This window comes from Mustela nivalis, assembly GCF_964662115.1.
Source record: "Mustela nivalis genome assembly, contig: HAP1_SCAFFOLD_769, whole genome shotgun sequence".
In the NCBI taxonomy this organism is placed as follows: Eukaryota; Metazoa; Chordata; class Mammalia; order Carnivora; family Mustelidae; genus Mustela; species Mustela nivalis.
The window spans coordinates 315,311-328,329 of NW_028135894.1; positions in this window are offsets into that span (position 1 = coordinate 315,311).

Consider the following 13,019-nt stretch of genomic DNA (forward strand, 5'->3'; position numbering starts at 1 on the left):
CTTCCCTCTTGCCCCCCACATTAGAAAGCGTCAACCCCATTCAAAAGGAAGTCGAACAGTGAAAGAAAAAAAAACACACAACAAAGGCCCCAAAGCCCCTGCTGGGCTCTATGAGGCATCCCACATCTGAGGATGGGCAGTCAGGTAGTAAGGAAACACACTGTAAGAAAACCCAAAATCGCTGGAGACCTGCCATGGTGTGCCCCATCCCAGAGCATCAGAACTGGTGTGGAGGGAAGGCAAGCGCTTGGCACGACCAATGCAGAAGCCTAATCCCAACCTCTACTGACTGATCCCATGTGCATTTCCTATTTATCCTTTTCTCGGCATTTCTGGGCCTGGCAGAGCATGATGGATTTACTGTGCACTGACGCTGCTCTGGCTTTCTTGACTCTAGAGCTCAGAGCTGCTCTTCTGGAGAAAAAAGTCCTCCAAGGTAATTCTGAGCAAGAAAGTGCACAATGTCTGTTTATCAAGGACAGTGTTGCAAAGGGACAGGATTGTAGACACAGAGCTCACTGAGGTGTTTCTATCCGATGAACACAGCAGCAACAGCAAAGACGGGAAGAACACTGGAGGGCCAGCTCCCCAGGGGCCGAACGTGGACATGGCTGGAGGGGCTGCAGGCGCTGCCAAGGGCCGCAGTGAAGCAGAGCCGCTGGAGACACACGGGCTGCAGAAGGGCCGCGTGCAGACTGTCTGCTAAGTGTGGACGAACGGGGCAGAAGCACGAGTGCAATGGGCTAGAGACACAAGCACAGTGGAGGCTGACCACTTAGTTGAATGCCTTGATGTGAAAGGGGACAGAGACCTAGGACCAGAGAATCGCTTCCTTTGGGATGTGTCCGTTCTTAATCTCCATCATGAGACATGCGGAGCATATGGTCTCTCAAGTTCCTTCCAAATCTAAAACCTTAATTCCTAAAATTTAGAAACCTAACTCCACCTGCAAGGGGAGGGACTGTTAGCGTCACACAACAGAGCACTCAGGGCACCAGGCGACCTTGACGCAGGCAGCCCAGCTGGTATGTGTAGGACCAGCCCCGGCTACTCCCACTGCACCACTGTGCGTCTCACAGTGCTGACAGGACCTAACTACTCATTTTCTGAGTCACTCATCTACCCTGGATGATTGAAAATTCACGCCAGGAAGGGAACAAGACAATCACAGTGTAACAAAGAGAGCCATCATCTTTTTCCTATTTCATAAGTTTTTCCTTTCCTGTTTGTAAATTTCAACTGGATATGTCCTATACTGTTTCATAATAATATAATGCTGGTGCAAAATACATCAATGGTAATACTCTGGGCATGTCTAGGAAAAAAAATGAGATGGAGAAAAACCAAGATGAATGGTAGGTATGCCTTAAAGATCAACAGGACTTTGCTAGTCCTCAGGGAAGGTGATTCCAAATATACTTTTACACTGCAAGCATAATGACGTGTTGGAACTGTGGTCTATAACCAAAGCGTTTATAGGAACGTGTTATAGATTTTACCATTTCATGCTCTCCACTCTCCTGGAGCTACATTCTAGCCACAAACCTGGATTTTCTTCTTGTTCAGAAATGAATTCTAACTAAGCCGTCCCCGCCTAATTAGATTGGATGTGAAGTATTAATTTATGTGCTACTTAGTTAAAAAAAAATGCTTACCTGCTTGCTTCTAGTGCAGAGGTTTCTTTCGAACTTTGTGAATTGAAGATTTTTTCAATCTTTTCCACTGATCAAATAACTTGTATAAGCCTCAACACACACATCTATAAAAATAAAAATTAAGCAAACAAAAAACGTCACCATCTTTACTCTTAATCATCATTATTTCCCATGCTAAATGCAGGAAAATATAAGACCAAAAGTTAACTTCAAATATATAGGGCATGCTATATTTTGAATATTTCTATGAAACACAGAATTCTCAAGAATGCAAGTCTTAGTTCTAGAATAAGCATACTTCCATATTCTATTGCAAGTTTATAGAGGGAAAAAAAAAAACCCTAGACTTTGCTTTCTCATATTCTATACTCTTATTTCTTTTTTTCCCCATCCTGAATCTTTCTATGGGCATTTCTTTCCTATTTTCTTAAAAAAGATTTGTTTATTTGAGAGAGAGAGAGAGACTGCATGTGTGCGTGCAGGGGAGGGGCAGAGGGAGAGAGAGAATCTCGAGCAGACATCCTGCTGAGCACAGAGCTCAATGCGGGGCTCAATCTCATGATCCTGAGATCATGACCTGAGCCAAAATCAAGAGTCGGACGTTTAACCAACTGAGCCACCAGGCGCCCCTCCATTTGTTTTCTTATGGCCCTTTATTCATGTTTTAACTTTGGCTTCCGATTGTACTGGCCCTCTCAGTTTACATGTGCATATACCTATATGCCCAAGCACCAAATCATTAAAGACCTTTTACACTACAAATATTATCAAAGAGGTTGAGGGACATTATGAAAACTTTCATCCTTAAAGAACAAAAAAATACAAAGTCATCCATTCAATAAATAATAATAATAATGAACACCCCTGGGAGCTCGATATTCATTCCGACGGGGGGTGGGGGGGCACGAGAAAATAAAGCAAGAAATACACCCTGCTCTCACAAAGCTTACTGTTTTGTCTGGAAGCGCACGACAAGCATTCTTTGGACAAAAGCTGTGAGGAGATCCAGAGGCGAATTAAACAGAAGGTCCCTCAAACAGGCTTCTCCCCACTGAGATTTTAACAAATATGCTAATAATACACATAGAAAACATTGTACAGAGCAGCAGGCGAGAGTCAGAAGCCCAGACTCCCAATGCCCGCTGTGCCCCTACATCGTTATGCTCATGAATGATATCGGGGACACTTGGAACTGGAGATAGCACTAAGGGGCACACTCCCGGGGTGAGCCCTCAGATGTACAGAGCCATTGCCTGTCTCACACACCTGAAACTAAGCCAACACCGCATGCTAACTACTGGGAATTGAAAAAATTAAAGTGAACACCAGAACATAAAGAACACAGGATCAGAAAATAACAGCAAACCTACGGCAGAATCCTGAGTTTGCTTTGGAAAGCCCACTTCTCCCCTAGTCTCTAATATAGGCCTATTTTCTTTACAGGGCCGCTGACAATTTATACAGTCATTAACTGTCAAGCGCTGCACTGACAACAGTTATCACTGTTTCTTGTTCTGGAAAAAGTGGGTGATCTTGAGATCGTGTGGGTACCTCTGAAATTCTGTCTTCTTATTTCAGGTAGATAACGTGACATAATGCATAAAATGCACATGCGTGAGAGCTTTGAAAAAAAGCTAAATTAAAAAAAAAAAAGAAAAAAAGCTGAATAGTGCTGACAAGTTCGCGGAGACAAGAGGAGAGGGCTTCAACTGGCATGCAGCATAAGAAATCTACTGGAGGGTACCTTTTTCTTCCTTATGTCCTCTTGTTTACACATTCGTTCATCTACTGCCCGAATTCCTTCACTGACTGATGACCTGAGACTCTTTAAAAGAATAATAAAGAAAATGTATTACAGACATTGTTTTGTCACATTATCAATTTCCTACATCTCATTCAATTCCACAGAAATTAATACCTGTGCACCAGTACTATGCAGATATTGACAAAAAAAAAAAAAAAACATGATATACCAGACACAGTTACTGTTGAGGGGACTCGTGACCTGGGGGCATAATGACACGAAGGCAGGGTCACATGGCTAGAAGAAGAATGACATATACAGTGAAAGTTATGGGGATGAGGGGGCTTAGAATGGAGAACAGATAATATGAAGCAAAGTACAGGAGAGTCTGGAAATGCGACGGGGCTCGAATCGGACTCTGAAAGCCATGTGTACACAGCTGCCGAGGTGGGGAGGGGATGGGGAGCAGATGTAAGTGCACACACACTCAGGGGCTGGGTCAGACAGGCACACAGCCATGTGCACTGCAGGCTTCCTTCTGGAGAGAAGCAGAAATAGGAATGGAGGGCCAACTTCACTGAGATGAAGTCTTTAGATTCTGCATATTTTGGGGAACAAAAGAATGTCAAAGCACTGATGCATGATGATGAAATGTGGGTATGGAAATACCAGGAATCAAGAATGAAGAACAGAAGACCAGAAAAAGGCAGAGCACAGAGGTAGAGAAACATGTCCAGAAGCTAATGAATAAAGAGATAATTAGGAATTAGGGCCAAAACAAAGGTTAACAGAAACAACTAGAATGAAGTAGGCAGATCACAAAAATTCCACAGGAAGGTGAATTAATTCACTCCATCAACATTATGAAACACCTCCTGGACGTCAGTATTGTGGCAGCCTACAGGGATGCAATGAAGACAGATATAGTCGTATCCCTCAGTGATCTGAGAATCTCACAGAACAGCTTCAGAGTTGGGACCAGAAAGGCAGGTCAGGCCTGTGGCTGAGCAGGACCAAAGTGGCCATAAAAACAGGCCATGGAAAAGGGAGGGTATATGGTGATGGCAGGGGGTGAGGTGGGACGGGAGCCTGTGTGAGTAGAGCAAATCTGCCTCCAGGGAGGGGGTTCGAGAGATGAGGGGGAGGCCAAAGGAAGGCTAGGCTTGGGAAACAACACCACTATGAGGCCCCGGGAGGAAGAGGCACACCAAGGAGGCAGTGGGAGAGCCCCACAGCGGCTGGTGTGGAATCCAACAGCGGACCATGAAAATCCCTTCCATTCCAAGGAAAAGTATCTTTAACAAGATTTTGTAAAATTCAAATGAGACATAAACCATGGAAAGTATTGGCTACCTCAAGGCACAACTCAAGATTTTTACCTGTTTCACGAACTCTTTCCTGCCTGCCCCTCCCCTAGGCTTCTCAGCACTGATATTTCCATTATTTCGCATTTTTCTTGGTTCTAACCATGTACTGTGTCTTCCCTTAAATTATGTTCTCTTTATATTCTCTCTAGGATGCAGGCACTGTCTTAGGGGAGGGACGCAAGAGGCCACTCAAGCTAGAGGAGACACACAAGGAAGGATGGTGTTGTTTTGACAAGTTTACGACAGGGCATCAGAATGGACAGAGGCTGTAAGTCAGGGCACCAGACACAGACGGGGGGGGGCCGGAGGGGAGACAGGGCAGCACAGTTTTTTGTTAGAAGTGATGCCACAACTGCCCCTCCACTGTTCACCCAGGTGGAGTTCCTATTCCCAATGGCTTAGAGGTGGGGAGTCCCATTCCCACAACAGAGATTTTTCTGAGAGAACATGCAAATGTAACATTTATTAAGTATTACATTTTATTTATATTATCCTTCAGTTCCATTAGGGATTACACAGTTTTTGTAGACAGCCCAGGAACCTAACCACACGTAGCTTACATGCGGTGGGGGGGGGGGGATCTTTACAAGATTAGAAACTGTTAAAATACAAGTCATTCGTAAGTTAGAAACCACTTACATATGACCAAAGTGGCATTAATAAGTTGAATTTGGAAATATGCTTCCTCTCCCCTGACATTTTAAGGTTGTCTACTCTGAGAATAGGTCTTCTTCAATTCGAACATTTTTTTTTAGGTTTTTAGCATATGCAAAAACAAAATCATTTACAACACTTCTGAAGGTGAATATTATAATCATGAACCGTTAAAATACAACCAAACTAACAGATGAAAAGAGTTCTTAGAGAAAAGCCGACGAGGACAAGAGGCGTCAGAGCAGACTGTTTTCATTAATTGGGGACTTACCAGAACTTCTCATAACTGTCGCAAAGGCACAGAAAGTTGATTGAGGGCTTTGTCCATGCCAACCTAAAGGGGCACTTCCCCTCTACCACTGTTGCCAGACTAACCTTAACTATCCTGCAGGGTCAGGTCGGCCTGGCCCTTTTTCTGTTGCTCTCCTCTGAGTGGTTAGTTTTTCATAGAAACCGTGCTTTGATTTTGTCAGGATTTACCCTGGATTATCAAAACACTTTCCTTGTGCCAGTGAAGCCTAAGAAACAGTCCTAATGAGAGAACCAGGAACTCAAACAGATCATATTTATCCTGAATGTTCTGTCCAAAATGAAAAATTCCTTTCTGAGGAGCCTCAAGATCTCTGAGAAGGGAAGTTTAACCAACTCTGTCATGTAGGGGCACCAATTCCGATTCTGTGTCAATTGTCCTACTTTCCCAGCTAGTAATTCTCTACCTCAGAAAGCCCACTCTCAACCGTTTCCTCTTTCAAAGGCAGTTGCTCTTAGAGTCTGCACATGGCACTTGGGGCCTGCTGGTCGTTGGCTACTGACCTCTGTACCTTGGGTCTAACAGCTGCGGGGCATCAAGATGAGCACGTCTCTTGTTCTAGGACTTAATATAGTTTGGGGCACATGGTAAGCAATAATCACTTCTTTAGTTGATCCAAGTGTTGGATCTTTCTTAATTATTCTACTACCGCAATTTACTTGCACTAAGATTGGTTCCCCCCCCCATTTTAATATCTCTTAAGGTGGCACTCACCTTGCACTTGATGACATATCCTACTTTAACTGACAACATTTCTCTTTCTTAGTCGAACATAAACTATAGTGCATCTTACACTTGATGAAAGCTAGGATGCAATGAAATACTCTATTATGGTTACGATTCTGATATTTGAAATCCTCCGGTAGCTCCCTGTGCCCCCACAGTGTAGTACCTCACCTCCTCGCCATAGTATACAAACCTTCTCACCCCAGTGTTAACCCCGGGGCTCAGCCTCCATCCCCAGGTGATGCTGCCAGATCAGCTGTCGGTTGTCATGGACTTGCTGTAGTTTAACGAATGCACTGTGCTGCCTCCTGGCACTTTGAAACTTGACACACTCATCCTCATTCTTCGCTTTGCCCTTGTCTATCACCTCCCTTGAAAATCTGTTCCTAAGTGGCTTTTCCCAGCTCCCACCTACCCTTGGCAGTCTATTATTTCCCTGTGGTAAAGCCTGTCACACTGCACCATGGACATGCCCGTTGTCCCCCTGAGAAGAGAAAAGGGACAATGAGGGCCCCCAGCATTTGCAGCTCTAGTGCAGAGCCCCATGCCTGGCTTGCAGGAAATGCCAGATCATGAAGACAAACGGAGATCATCCTCTAGCTAAAACCAGCTCTTCTTTGCCTACCGCAGGATCTGGATCAATAAAGAGCAGCCAGTTATTATTGCTGTTTTTCTAGGGATTTTTACCCCATATATTTCCCAGGTCTCTACTCTTTTTGTAGCACTTTAATTCAGGCTTCAACCACTTCCTAGTCAGATCAGGTGAAATCATTTTCCTTCCCATACCCTCGATGTATTTCACATCTAGTAATTCTTTTTTTAGAGATCTTACTTACCCATTTGACAGAGAGATCACAAGTAAATAGAGAGGGAGGCAGAGAGAGAGGGGGGAAGCAGGCTCCCCGCTGAGCAGAGATCCCAATGTGGGGCTCTATCCCAGGATCCTGAAATCATGACTTGAGCCGAAGGCAGAGGCCTAAACCACTGAGCCACCCAGGAGCCCCCATATCTGGTAATTTTTAACCAACGTGGATTTGCTGCATCAAATAGTTCCTTCTTCTTCAAATATAAATATATAAATAAAGTGATCAAGTCACTCGCATGTCTTAGGAGAATGTCATACCTTTAGTAGCAAACTTGAAATCTTGGCCATTGGTTTTGATTTTTGTTTTGGTTAGATTAGGTTCGGTTTTTGTCATTTTAAAAATCCCTCCAGACCTTGGCTCTGTCTGACCCGATTGCTTTCAGCTGTTTCTGCAACAAAATTGTCCCGGCAGCGAAAACTCTCATTGTTTACAGTGGCGCCCCCTTCTGAACACTTGGTTAATAAAAAGGTTTTTGTTTGTTTGTTTGTTTTTCGGCTATGGTAAATGTGGAACAATGAGGTAATTCAAAGAGGTGAACCACAGATAAATTTCTCTAAGGGTGGGGTGAGGGTTACTCAAAAAGGAACTTGACAAGGCTTTTAAAGATATCGACAATCATTATAACATAACGTGACTGATTTTTACTGCGCTCTTAACTGGGCAAACACTTGTTGGCTTCCAAGAAAAACTAACATAGTTGAAATGGTTCTAGTGGCCTTCTAGCACAGGGTATGATGGGGTAGGTATTCTAGCCACTGGCTGTGCAAGGCATGAGGCCTGTTAGTGATTCTATTTTTTCCTCTGCAGAATGGGTCTTTCTACATTCCAGGTCCTTTCTACCCCAATAAATAATGCGGCGATTCTCTCAGTGAGTTGTACTTTTGGTTTAAACAGCCAACTGTCTCTTAAAAAGGTCTTTTGTTTAAATTCCTTTAAAAAAAAGTCCTTTCAAAAATAATTTTTTATTTTTTATTTTTAAATCCCATATGTTTACTCTGATCATGGAACTTTGTCATTTTGACCATCTCTGCTGATTAAAATATTCTTTTTTTTTTTTAAAGATTTTCTGTATTTATTTGACAGAGAGAGAAATCACAAGTAGGCGGAGAGTCAGGCAGAGAGAGATAGAAAAGCAGGCTCCTGCTGAGCAAAGAACCCGATGCGGGGCTCAATCCCAGGACACTGAGATCATGGCCCGAGCCGAAGGCAGAGGCTTAATCCACTGAGCCACCCAGGCGCCCCTGATTAAAATATTCTTCATCATTAGCACCTACTGCTCTCCTCTCTTGGTGGTCTCTCCGGAAGGGGTCTCCTCTAGCTCTTCTAGCAGGAGATGGGGAGTTCCCAAATACCCCTGTTGCCAGACTAACCTTACCTATCCTGCAGGGTCAGGTAGGCCTGGCCCTTTATCTGTTGTTCTCCTCTGAGGGGTTAGGTTTTCATAGATACCGTGCTTTGCTTTTGTCAGGATTTACCCTGGATTATCAAAACCCTTTTCTTCTGCCAGTGAAGCCTAAGAAACTGTCCTAATGAGAAACCAGGAATTCAAACAGATCATATTTATCCTGAATGTTCTGTCCAAAATGAAAAATTCATTTCAGAGGAGCCTCAAGATCTCTGAGAAGGGAAGTTTCACCAACTCTGTCATGTAGGGGCATCAATTCCGATTCTGTGTCAATTGTCCTACTTTCCCAGCTAGTAATTCTCTACCTCTCAAAGCCCACTCTCAACCGTTTCCTCTTTCAAAGGCAGTTGCTCTTAGAGTCTGCACATGGCACTTGGGGCCTGCTGGTCGTTGGCTACTGCCCTCTGTACCTTGGGTCTAACAGCTGTGGGGCATCAAGATGAGCACGTCTCTTGTTCTAGGACTTAATATAGTTTGGGGCACATGGTAAGCAATAATCACTTCTTTAGTTGATCCAAGTGTTGGATCTTTCTTAATTATTCTACTACCACAATTTACTTGTTCTAAGATTTGTCTCCCCCCCATTTTAATATCTCTTAAGGTGGCACTCACCTTGCACTTGATGACATATCCTACTTTAACTGACAGCATTTCTCTTTCTTAGTCGAACATAAACTATAGTGCATCTTACACTTGATGAAAGCTAGGATGCAATGAAATACTCTATTATGGTTACGATTCTGATATTTGAAATCCTCCGGTAGCTCCCTGTGCCCCCACAGTGTAGTACCTCACCTCCTCGCCATAGTATACAAACCTTCTCACCCCCAGTGTTAACCCCGGGGCTCAGCCTCCATCCCCAGGTGATGCTGCCAGATCAGCTGTCGGTTGTCATGAACTTGCTGTAGTTTCCCGAATGCACTGTGCTGCCTCCTGGCACTCTGAAACTTGACACACTCATCCTCATTCTTCGCTTTGCCCTTGTCTATCACCTCCCCTGAAAATCTGTTCCTAAGTGGCTTTTCCCAGCTCCCACCTACCCTTGGCAGTCTATTATCTCCCTGTGGTAAAGCCTGTCACACTGCATCATGGACATGCCCGTTGTCCCCCTGAGAAGAGAAAAGGGACAGTGAGGGCCCCCCAGCATTTGCAGCTCTAGTTCAGAGCCCCATGCCTGGCTTGCAGGAAATGCCAGATCATGAAGACAAACGGAGATCATCCTCTGGCTAAAACCAGCTCTTCCTTGCCTATCGCAGGATCTGGTCAATAAAGAGCGGCCAGTTATTATTGCTGTTTTCCTAGGGATTTTTACCCCATATATTTCCCAGGTCTCTACTCTTTTTGTAGCACTTTAATTCAGTCTTCAAACACTTCCTAGTCAGATCAGGTGAAATCATTTTCCTTCCCATACCCTCGATGTATTTCACATCTAGTAATTCTTTATTTAAAGATCTTATTTACCCATTTGACAGACAGATCACAAGTAGGTAGAGAGGGAGGCAGAGAGAGAGGGGGGAAGCAGGCTCCCCGCTGAGCAGAGCGCCCGATGTGGGGCTCCATCCCAGGACCCTGAAATCATGACCTGAGCCGAAGGCAGAGGCCTAAACCACTGAGCCACCCAGGAGCCCCCATATCTGGTAATTTTTAACCAACGTGGATTTGCTGCATCAAATAGTTCCTTCTTCTTCAAATATAAATATATAAATAAAGTGATCAAGTCACTCGCATGTCTTAGGAGAATGTCATACCTTTAGTAGCAAACTTGAAATCTTGGCCATTGGTTTTGATTTTTGTTTTGGTTAGATTTGGTTCGGTTTTTGTCATTTTAAAAATCCCTCCAGACCTTGGCTCTGTCTGACCCGATTGCTTTCAGCTGTTTCTGCAACAAAATTGTCCCGGCAGCGAAAACTCTCATTGTTTACAGTGGCGCCCCCTTCTGAACACTTTGTTTGCTTTCCGCTGTTTCTGCAACAAAATTGTCCTGGCAGCGAAAACTCTCATTGTTTACAATGGCGCCCCCTTCTGAACACTTTGTTAATAAAAAGCTTTTTTTTTTTTTTTTTTTTTTCGGCTATCATAAATGTGGAACAACAATGAGGTATTTCAAAGAGGTGAACCACAGATATATTTCTCTAAGGGTGGGGTGAGGGTTACTCAAAAAGGAACTTGACAAGGATTTTAAAGATATCGACAATCATTATAACATAACGTGACTGATTGTTACCGCGCTCTTAACTGGGCAAACACTTGTTGGCTTCCAAGAAAGACTAACATAGTTGAAATGGTTCTAGCGGCCTTCTAGCACAGGGTCTCATGAGGCAGGGATTCTAGCCACTGGCTGTGCAAGGCATGAGGCCTGTTAGTGATTCTATTTTTTCCTCTGCAGAATAGGTCTTTCTACATTCCAGGTCCTTTTTACCCCAATAAATAATGTGGCGATTCTCTCAGTGAGTTGTACTATCGCTTTAAACCGCCAACTGTCTCTTTAAAAGGACTTTTGTTTAAATTCCTTTAAAAAAAAGTCCTTTCAAAAACATCTTTTTTCTTTATTTTTTATTTTTTATCCCATATGTTTACTCTGATCGTGGAACTTTGTCATTTTGACCTTCTCTGCTGATTAAAATATTCTTCATCATCAGCACCTACTGCTCTCCTCTCCTGGTGGTCTCTCCGGAAGGGGTCTTCTCTAGCTCTTCTAGCAGGAGATGGGCACTTCCCCTCTACCCCTGTTGCCAGACCAGCCTTACCTATCCTGCAGGGTCAGGTCGGCCTGGCCCTTTATCTGTTGTTCTCCTCTGAGTGGTTAGATTTTCATAGATCCCGTGCTTTGCTTTTGTCAGGATTTACCTGGATTATCAAAACCCTTTTCTTGTGCCAGTGAAGCGTAAGAAACAGTCCTAATGAGAGAACCAGGAACTCAAACAGATCATATTTATCCTGAATGTTCTGTCCAAAATGAAAAATTCATTTCAGAGGAGCCTCAAGATCTCTGAGAAGGGAAGTTTCACCAACTCTGTCATGTAGGGGCATTAATTCCGATTCTGTGTCTATTGTCCTACTTTCCCAGCTAGTAATTCTCTACATCAGAAAGCCCACTCTCAACCGTTTCCTCTCTCAAAGGCAGTTGCTCTTAGAGTCTGCACATGGCACTTGGGGCTTGCTGGTCGTTGGCTACTGCCCTCTGTACCTTGGGTCTAACAGCTGCGGGGCATCAAGATGAGCACGTCTCTTGTTCTAGGACTTAATATAGTTTGGGGCACATGGTAAGCAATAATCAATTCTTTAGTTGATCCAAGTGTTGGATCTTTCTTAATTATTCTACTACCACAATTTACTTGTTCTAAGATTTGTCTCCCCCCCATTTTAATATCTCTTAAGGTGGCACTCACCTTGCACTTGATGACATATCCTACTTTAACTGACAGCATTTCTCTTTCTTAGTCGAACATAAACTATAGTGCATCTTACACTTGATGAAAGCTAGGATGCAATGAAATACTTTATTATGGTTACGATTCTGATATTTGAAATCCTCCGGTAGCTCCCTGTGCCCCCACAGTGTAGTACCTCACCTCCTCGCCATAGTATACAAACCTTCTCACCCCCAGTGTTAACCCCGGGGCTCAGCCTCCATCCCCAGGTGATGCTGCCAGATCAGCTGTCGGTTGTCATGAACTTGCTGTAGTTTCCTGAATGCACTGTGCTGCCTCCTGGCACTCTGAAACTTGACACACTCATCCTCATTCTTCGCTTTGCCCTTGTCTATCACCTCCCTTGAAAATCTGTTCCTAAGTGGCTTTTCCCAGCTCCCACCTACCCTTGGCAGTCTATTATCTCCCTGTGGTAAAGCCTGTCACACTGCATCATGGACATGCCCGTTGTCCCCCTGAGAAGAGAAAAGGGACAATGAGGGCCCCCAGCATTTGCAGCTCTAGTGCAGAGCCCCATGCCTGGCTTGCAGGAAATGCCAGATCATGAAGACAAACGGAGATCATCCTCTGGCTAAAACCAGCTCTTCCTTGCCTATCGCAGGATCTGGTCAATAAAGAGCGGCCAGTTACTATTGCTGTTTTCCTAGGGATTTTTACCCCATATATTTCCCAGGTCTCTACTCTTTTTGTAGCACTTTAATTCAGTCTTCAAACACTTCCTAGTCAGATCAGGTGAAATCATTTTCCTTCCCATACCCTCGATGTATTTCACATCTAGTAATTCTTTATTTAAAGATCTTATTTACCCATTTGACAGACAGATCACAAGTAGGTAGAGAGGGAGGCAGAGAGAGAGGGGGG